Source organism: Gossypium arboreum, chromosome 13, assembly GCF_025698485.1.
Source record: "Gossypium arboreum isolate Shixiya-1 chromosome 13, ASM2569848v2, whole genome shotgun sequence".
NCBI classification, from domain to species: Eukaryota; Viridiplantae; Streptophyta; class Magnoliopsida; order Malvales; family Malvaceae; genus Gossypium; species Gossypium arboreum.
Genome location: NC_069082.1, coordinates 86,851,003 through 86,860,985, shown reverse-complemented (window position 1 = coordinate 86,860,985; position 9,983 = coordinate 86,851,003). Strand labels below are relative to the sequence as shown.

The 9,983-nt window shown below is 38.1% G+C and overlaps 1 non-coding gene across 1 annotated transcript; it reads left to right on the top strand.

The window, feature by feature from the left end:
- The first annotated feature begins 9,427 nt into the window (after positions 1 to 9,427).
- LOC128287039 (small nucleolar RNA R71) lies at positions 9,428 to 9,534 on the top strand. Its single transcript, XR_008277739.1, has one exon. It is a non-coding gene; the product is annotated as a small nucleolar RNA R71 (small nucleolar RNA).
- Positions 9,535 to 9,983: the final 449 nt, after the last annotated feature.

Here is a 9,983-nt window from a genome sequence, read left to right as displayed (position 1 = left end):
TCACCTAAGTATAAAACATGACAATAAAGAATTAGGAGCATCAAATTCACCAAATCTAAGTAGAAATCATCCATAAATGTGCTAAGCATGGGATAAAAATATGTATAAATTACGGTTTATCAAATACCCCCACACTTAAGCGTTTGTTTAACCTCAAGTAAAATCCTCAACTCACAATCTAAATAAATTCTTCTCAACTTATAATCCCTATCAATAATATCTCAAAATAAACCATAAGTAATCATACATTGAGAATTCAACTAGAAGAACATCAAAGTTTCAAACATTCCAAGTTGAGCATTTTATCACGAAAACATATGTGTCTCCCCTCATCTAAGTGATTACCTTTGATTCAAAATATCACAAAGTTTAACATCCTCACTAAAGATTTACTCAAATCACTCGAGGTGTTTAAGGACAATAAATGAAGCACTCATTAGTCAATATGAAAAGTTATTACCATAGGCTTGCATGAAAATCAAATCTCCACCACTATATATTGAGATGATACATCAATCAAAAGGTCTTTAGAGGGTTGTACCGTGGCTTTGGTTAAGGGGTGTGGTCACAAACTGAAAGAAAATGTTAGAATCGAGATTGAATTGAAAAATTTCCTAACTAGAAAAATAACTAGTTATCAATCGAATACAAGTGAGCTTTTTCTCAGAATATGGAATTAAACACTTAAGATGAAAAACAACGAATTACTACTAATATATATGTATGTATTGTATTTTTTTTAAGAACAAGTCAAATAACATAGGCTATCTATCAAAAATAAAATATAGCTAAGCAATTTATTCAAATCAAATCTCAACAAAAATAGGGATCAAATTAATTTAGGGGATTTCAACAATAATGGGTTATGGGTTAATATTAAGGGTAAATCAATGAATGGGTGATTGGGCTCAAGGGGGTTCACTAAGGGTTAATTGTGAAGGTAGGCTTTTATGGAGTGAGTGGCTTAAACCTAAGTGCCTTTATCATCTTGTCATATCAAATCAAATGGTGTGGTCTTGACATGCATAATCAAGCAAGTTCTAGAATAACAAATCAAGATTGACGCACTCAAAGCAACAATAAAAGTGAGCATGAAAGAAATAATAGATGCTCTTAAAGGTTCAAGATCTCACAAAAATTATGGCTTTTTGTTGTTAAACCTGTGAATTTCAACTCAAGATAATACCTGAACTTGGGGAACCTACCTAAAAATTTTTAAAACTCAAAAATCAACTTATCATGCTTGATTCTCTAATTCCTTAAAGTTTAAACCATCAATGCATGAATGCCTATGTTTTAATTCAAGACATATCAATAAAGATCATAAATTAATCAAAATTCATTCTAATACTGATATAAGAAGATCACATGAGAATAAGACAAAATTTGGGGATTTTTCTGATAAAGATATAAACAACCCCCCCACACTTAAGATGTACATTGCCCTCAATGTACAAAGTTAGATTTACGACGATATAGATATAAGATCATAAGATAGGGAGAGAAATGAAACTTCCTGAATGATGAATGGACTCCTTGAATTGGAGTTATGGAGAATAATCGACCAAGGCAATGATAAGATTGGAGGAGGATACTCCGGTGGTGGTAGAGGTTGGGTTCCACAACCACAGTGTCCAGCAAAGAGGTTATCGTGGTGGTCAGGTAGGACATGATAGTTGTGGAGAACCTTTTTTAGTGGAGTTTTAAGTTCCTAAGTGATGATGAGCTTTGGAGCTCTTAATAACTGTGATAAAATCAAGAACTCTTTAGGAAATATGAAGAAGCATCATTACTTGAAAAGAAATAGATGAAAGCATAAATTGTTCAATATAAATTATAAAACCTAAGGATGAAATAAAAAGAAAATTAAATAAAAATAAAATAAAAAGTAGTTTTAAAATGATAAAAGTAAAAACATAAAAATAATAAAAAGTCTTTAAGTATTGTCATCGCCAAATGGTTCGCGAGGTGTTAGTAGCAATGAGATGTGAAGGTGCTGACAAATCTGATGTAGAGTAGCATCAATGTGATCAAAGCACTGAAAGCACTGCTACTCAAATCGAGTAAGGCGCTGTAACACCCCGTACCCGAGACCGCTGCCGGAGTCGGACACGAGGGGTTAACGGCTTAAACCATTCATTTTCACAGTCCATTTTAAAAATTTTCCAGGCAGTTGGCTAACTGCATCACTGTCACTTTAAAAATCATATCTTGAGTTCCAAAACTCGAAAATCAGTTTTGTAATTTTTCCCTGAAACTAGACTCATATATGCATCTACAATTTTTTTCTAGAATTTTTGGTGGGGCCAATTAGTACAGTTTATTAGTTAAAGTCTCCCATGTTACAGGGATCGACTACACTAACCTTCACGCATTACGACTTGTATATATCCCTGTACAGGGCTTCAATACTGATGCCGTTTGTTTCTATAGAAACTAGACTCAAAGAGGAATCTATAAATATATGGCATGACTCCTAATTATCTCTGGTTAATTTATAATGAATTTCCAAAGTTGGAACAGGGAATCCAGAAACCGTTCTAACCCTGTTTCACGAAAACCTAAATATCTCTTAACATACAACTCATATGACCGTTTCGTTTCTTCCATATGAAAGTAGATTCATCAAGGTTCATTTAAATAATTTATTCACTATTTAATTCCATTCCTACTATTTTTAGTGATTTTTCACATCCACATCACTGCTGCTGTCAGCATCTGCTTTTGAGGTAGACTTTACCTATTTCATTATTTCCATGATTCAATTAGCCCTTTTTGCATACATAGCACAAAGTATGATCATGATTAACCATTCCAATGGCTAATCATTTCCAAACATTTCCATACCTCTTAATGATCAACATACAAAACGATTATAGTACTATGCTAAAACGTATATAAGCCATTTTCGCATGGCTATCCAAATTTACACAAAATCCATGGGTACATGACCAACAACAAAAAGGGTAGTCCTATACATGCCATTTCAAAGTTCAACCAAAATTGTACCAAAAGGGGGCTTTGATAGTGTGGGAGACTTCGACTTCCAAATATCCCGAGTTCGATAGCTGACGAGCCAAAATCTATAAAACAGAGAAACCAAGAAACGGAGTAAGCAATTTATGCTTAGTAAGTTTTGAGCAAGGGATTCCAGCACAACAAAAGCATGGCATTCATATAGCTAAACGGATAATTTCATATACACAAAATTCTCAATATCATACTTACTTCACATTACCAACCCTTATGTTCATACAAAAGATCAACTTAGCCGAAGGCCGGTAGCTCGTTTATCAACTGAGCGAATACTTATTTGTAAGGGCTCAACTAATTCAAAGCACATCTGAAACATACCTCATTGTTGGGATTTCACAGCGTATTAATGAAATTTTTACAGAAGTTCATTCATTCCCGAATCACGCACCTTCTGAGTTTAACCGGATATAGCTACTGTTCAAATACCTTGGGACATAGCCGGTTATAGTAGCTCGCACAAATGCCTTCGGACTTATCCGGATTTAGTAACTCGCACAAATGCCTTCGGATCTTAGTCCGGATTTAGTAACTCGCACAAATGCCTTGGTCTTAGTCCGGATTTAGTAACTCGCACAATTGCCTTCGGATCTTAGTCGGATTTAGTAACTTAGCACGAGCCTTCAGACTTAGCCCGACATCATTCGAAGAACCATGCACACATATATCAATAAATCATGACACATCCATATTTCATTTTCATTACCAAAGCTCAACACAAGACACTTATCATATTTACAATTTCGGCTCAATAGCCACATACAAAGAGCATGATTTTGATTTACTTAAGACATAATTCAATCGAATCATAATTTAAGTTCCATTACTCGAAAACTTACCTCGGATGTTGTCGAACGATTTCGATGGCTATTCGACCACTTTTTCCTTCCCTTTATCGGATTTAGTTCCCCTTTGCTCTTGAGCTTAAATTGACAATTAAATTGATTTAATCATTTGAGTATCAAAAAGAGGAACTCAAGGTACTTAGCCCATATATATTCATTAGACATTAAAGTCACATATGTACAAAATCATGAATCTAACTCAACACAATAGTCCACACTCTCTTTTAGCCGATTATCTAAGCCAAGAATAGGCATCAATATGCTTGCCTTTAACCGAATGCATGCACACCAATCCACCTCATGTGGCCGAATATGCATGTCTATGTTGAGGCCAATTATACACTTAATACCACACATAAATGGCATACATTTTTCTAACTAACGCATTCCATATTGTAACTCAATACGCATCAATCATTTACTTCATAACTGAAACATCATCATATGTAAATATATACCTTGAGATAGTATATATGTCATACCAATACATCATGTGCAAACATATATATATATATATATGCAAGAGCTGAATCACAAGTTGATTATAACCAAATATAAACATATATCCAAAACACAAATCTTACCTATCATGCAATAAGCATAAATCATGCTTATGGATATACCATGGCCGAATACATCACAACACCATACCATTTCAATTTTGGTCATGGTTAAACAAAGAACTTAATGTCTCACTCAAAAATGCTAAAAAGAAAATCCAAGAGTCATCAATCCACCATCACATGTATCATTAACAAGCTTCATATTTAGCATGCAATGGCATTAACACAAAATCCACCTTGGCCGAATATCATCCCCATGACATAGCAAAGTTTTGAACCATGGGCTAATTAGAACTCAAGCTAGCAACTAAAAACATGCATGAATCTCATGGCACAACCTCAAACATACCTTAATCTAGATACAAGTATGGCCAAACCTCCTCCTAATCCTCTTCCAAACCAAACATGAAGCAAGAACTCCTTCCTTCTTCCTTAGAATTTTCGGCCCAAAGAAATGAAAAAGGATGAACAAAATTTTTTTTCTTTTTCTTCAACTCACGGCAATGGGGGGTAACACTCACACATTCTTTCTTTTTTTTCTTTTCCATTTCTTTATTACCCATACTCATTAATTTTTTTTCCTCCCATGATGCACCAACATAACATGTCTATGACATGTTTTGCCCATAATCCTTTGTCATGGCCGGCCACTAGCAATTAAAAAGGGGGAAATTGACATGCAAGTCCTCCCTTTTGATTACATGCACTATTAGATCCTTATAGATTAGCCTATCACATTTCAAAAGTGTCACACAAGTCCTATTGACTAAATTCACATGAAATTTACTAAATCGAAACTTAAAACTTTCACACATTCATAATCACATATTTTAGACAATAAAAGATTGTATTCAAATAATTTGGTGACTCGGTTTAGCGGTCCCGAAACCACTTTTCGACTAGGGTCACTTTAGGGCTGTCACAGGCGCTCAGAGATGTCAGAGTATGAAGTCGCCGCATGAACTGGACGATGGGTGGTTGGTGGCTGAGACGGTGGGTCCTCGTGTCGTGGAGGGACATCTTCAGTAATCTCCTCGGAGTCCTCCTGCTCGACTGACTGGACGAGACGGTACTGGGGAGGATCAACTCCACATCGTCGCTCTATCATCCTCATGTGTAGCATACTTGAGATGCCCTGTAGGGACATCTGATCGATGAGAGTGGGGAGGATGCTTGCGCCACCGTCTTAAGGAGCCCGAAGTGCCGTGCATCACATAGGGGCCAATGGAGATGACCCCCTTCCTATGTCGCTCTGTTTGATGGTGAATGGCGAGGGCGATGAAATAGGAAAAGTCGAAGACGTGCCCATGCGCCATACTCCATAAATAGTAGGCGTCATGAGTGTTGACGACGTCGGTGTTCTCTCGCCGTCTTGTCAGAGTGTGGGCCAAGATGGGGTGTAAATACCTCAGGGATATGTCGTAGGTGGCCGAGGCAGGGACTAAGGCTTTCCAGCATTTCAAATGAGAGTGGTGGATGTGGCGATGGAGGGTGTTGAGTTTGTTGTCATCCATGAATTCCTCCGTATATAGCCCTAGTGCAATTCCAAACTCAGGTACACTCAACTGGCGAACCAAGCCACCGAGGCGGAACTGGATAGTTCTGGATCATCAAACTCTGTCATAACGGTTTGAAAGTGGAATGTTGAATAGCGTTCCAGTGTTAGCTCGAAGTACGTCGGCTTGATGATCCTAAAGAAGAGCTCCCACAGATCAGTCATCAGAAGAGCTCGGACCACGTCAGCTAGTTGGATTTGTTAGTGTGTGGTCCAATCAATGCAACGGCCCGCACCTAAGGGTCGGGCCTGAAATATCTGGAAAAGTTCTTCTTGGGGTCCCAAGGGAAACTAGAGGAATGGGTGTCTAATTTCTGCGGTAGGGCCCAACGATGATGCTACTCCTTTCCTCTTCTTCAAGGCGGGGACAACAGTTTTCTTACCACGATGTGACATGATATCTACAATGGCAAGACGAAATAAAAATAAAATTACTCCCCAACAATAGCATGGACAAATATGCAATGCATGTTAGAACTAAATAGAGATACTTCATAAGAGTCATGTACTAAAAACAATTATGCTGAAAGATAGCCCAATCAGATATTTTAAGTTATTACTACAAATAAGAATATTAGAATAATGCCTAGTGAATGGATACATATGGGAATGATAATATGGGAAATAGATTGAAGACCATGGCAACATAAGAATGAATGTACCATCATTCATCAACTAGATTAGCAAGAAACAAAGGGTATAAGCATTGCTATTATTAGAAATATAAAGATTATCAGTCAAAATAAAACAAGAAAAATCAAATTAGTAAACGAAATGAAGAGAAAAGAACGAACAAATGCAAGAGCTTCATAGAGGGAGGAGCTTGGGTCGTCGATGGTGGTGTTGTAGTCGGTGCACGGGCGTGATAGGAAGGTCTGTGAAGGAGTTATAGCAGCTAGGGTTAGGGATTTTGAGGAAGGGGATGATGAATAGTGAGGGGTTTATATAGATTTTGGGGCACACGGCCGTGCTTTATTTTAGCCCGTGTTTATCGTGATTTTCAAATTTGGGCGCGTCTAAAATTTGTCCCACGCCCGTTTCCTTTAGGCGTGTTGGTGCACACGACCATGTCCTACTTCATTCACTTCTTCCCGTGTGTATAGGCACGCCCGTGTTGTTTTATTAGTCTTGAGCACGGGCGGTGGGCACGGGCATGTCGAACACTTGTGCTAAATTCTCAGTTTCAACCACGATTTCTAAACAACACACCAGTGTTGTTTTGACAGACTCACCCACGACCACGTCGCACGTTCGTGGCAACTTATCGCATCCCGTGTTGGGGAAAAATTATGTCTTGTTTTCACACGGCCATATCGCACGGCCGTGTCTCCGCTTTGGTGTGAGCACGGCCTAAGACACTCCGTGTGTGCTGGCTGTATGGATTAGAAAACCTGTGTTTCAAGGACTCAATTAGTGATTAGATGTTAAAAACTAAAATTTTAAAGAAATCAATACTATTAGTGCTCGGGGTTGCCTCCCGAGATGCACTTATTTAGAGTCTAAGCTCGACTTACCTCTCTTTTTGCGTGATCATAGTGGTGCGAGGAGTTTACACTCATCATCCCTACTATCAATTTTATCAAAATAAGGTTTTAAATGAGTACTATTTACCTTAAAAGTGCCAAATTTGGGATGAATTACCTCGATTGTACCGTATGGAAAAATGCTGAGTACCATAAGAAGGATTGCTCCGTTAGGTTCATGAGTGGCAATACGAGGGTTAGCTGTATCTAGTGGTACTTTTTCTCCAACCTTTAGTTGATTTGGTGAAATATTGAGCTCGTCATAGCGTGGTTTTGGTTCATCGTGTGTCCTTGGTTTATGTGTTCGTCATTCATCTAGTTCCTTGATTTGTAGCCTTCGTTCTTTATAGATGGGTTCTTTATTGTTACTTGAACAAGGCTCATGTGTGCTCTTCGAACGTGTTTCCTGTAAAGAAGGTTGCACCACATGGTCAGTATTAATAGGATTACGAGCTTGAGGAGTAACTGAGTCATCACCCACATGAAGTGTGAGTTCACCTGTACCAATATCAATAATGGTTCTAGCAGTTGCTAAAAAGGGCCTTCCTAGAATTAGAGGTGTGTCACTACCCTCTTCTATGTCTAGAACAACAAAATCGATCGGGAATATAAATTCATCAATTATTACAAGTACATCTTCAATGATACCTCTAGGAAATCTGATAGTTTTATCGGCTAACTGAATACTCATCCTAGTTTGTTTGGGTTTCCCAAGACCTAGTTGTTTAAACATTTTGTAGGGCATGACATTAATATTAGCCCCTAAATCAGCCAAAGCATTTTTAACATTTAAGCTACCAATTAAACAAGGAATCATAAAACTCCTTGGATCTTTCAATTTGTTGACAAGCTTGTTCTTAGAATGGCTGAGCAAACAACATTTAACTCCACATGCAACGCCTCATCCAACTTTCGTTTATTTGCTAAAAGCTCCTTTAAGAATTTGACTGCGTTTGGCATTTACGAAAGAGCTTCAATAAACGGTAAGTTAACGTGTAATTTCTTTAATAGTTTAAGGAATTTACCAAATTGTTCATCTGTGCGGTCTTTCCTTATCGCATTGGGGTATGGCACTCATGGTTTGTACTCTTTACTTTTACCTTTACTTACCACAATTCCTTGCCTCGGTTCTGGTTCAGGTTCAACTAACCCTTCCTTGTCTTGGATGGTAATTGCGTTGAGTTGTTCCCTTGGGTTAGATTTAGTGTTACTCGGTAGGCTACCTTGTGGTCATTCAGAAATCAATTTGGCGATTTGGCCTATGTGAGTTTCAAGCCCTTGGATTGACGCCTATTGATTCTTAAGTGTTGTTTTAGTATTTTGGAAGCTAGTTTCCGACACCGAGATAAACTTTTATAGCATCTCCTCAAGGCTCAGCTTCTTTTCCTGTTGGTAAGGTGGTTGTTGAAAAGCCGGAGGATGTTGTGGCATTTGATTTCCTTGACCACTCCACGAGAAATTGGGATGGTTCCTCCAACCTGCATTATAGGTATTACTGTATGGGTTATTTTGAGATCTAGAATTATTGTTACCCATGTATGGACTTGTTCCTCATTGGTGTTGGGGTTGAAGGATTGATATTTCGTGTGTGTTTCTCCTCCATTTGAATCGCACCTCATAACTAGATGTACCTGAGTAGAACCACACAAATCGTCAATCTTTTTATTCAAGAGTTCTACTTGGTTAGATAGCATAGTAACCGCATCGAGGTTGAAAACACCGGCCGCTTTCGTCGGCTTTGTCCTCGAAACTTGCCACTAATAGTTATTCAGTGACATTTCTTCAATAAATTCATAAGCCGCTTCAGGTGTTTTGTTGTTCAAAGTTCCATCGGAGGCGGCATCGATGAGTTACCTCGTTGAAGGGTTCACACCGGTGTAGAACGCCTGAACCTATAGCTAAAGTGGTAACCCATGGTGAGGGCACCTTCTCAAAAGATCCTTGTATCTCTCCCATGCATCATAGAGCGTTTCTATATCCATCTGCACAAAAGAAGAGATGTCATTCCTCAACTTATCCGTTTTAGCCGGCGGAAAATATTTAAGTAAAAATTTTTCAGTTATTTATTCCCAAGTAGTGATTGACCCTCGTGGTAACGAGTTCAACCACTGTTTAGCTTTGTTCCTCAGTGGAAAGGGAAACAAACGAAGGCGTATGGCATCGTCAGAAACGCCATTGATTTTAAATGTGTTGCAAAACTCTAGAAAATTCGCCAAGTGATTATTTGGATCCTCATCCGCAAACCATCAAACTAAACAAATTGTTGTATCATTTGAATCGTGTTAGGTTTTAGTTCAAAATTATTTGCAGCAATATTAGGCCTAACTATACTTGACTCAGTTTCGGTTAAATTTGGTTTAGCATAATCATATAGAGTGCGCAGAGCAGGATTTTGATTTATTGGACCAGCAGCAATCGCAAGAGGTAGCAGATTTTCTTAATTTTCAGCCATCTCCTCGGTTGT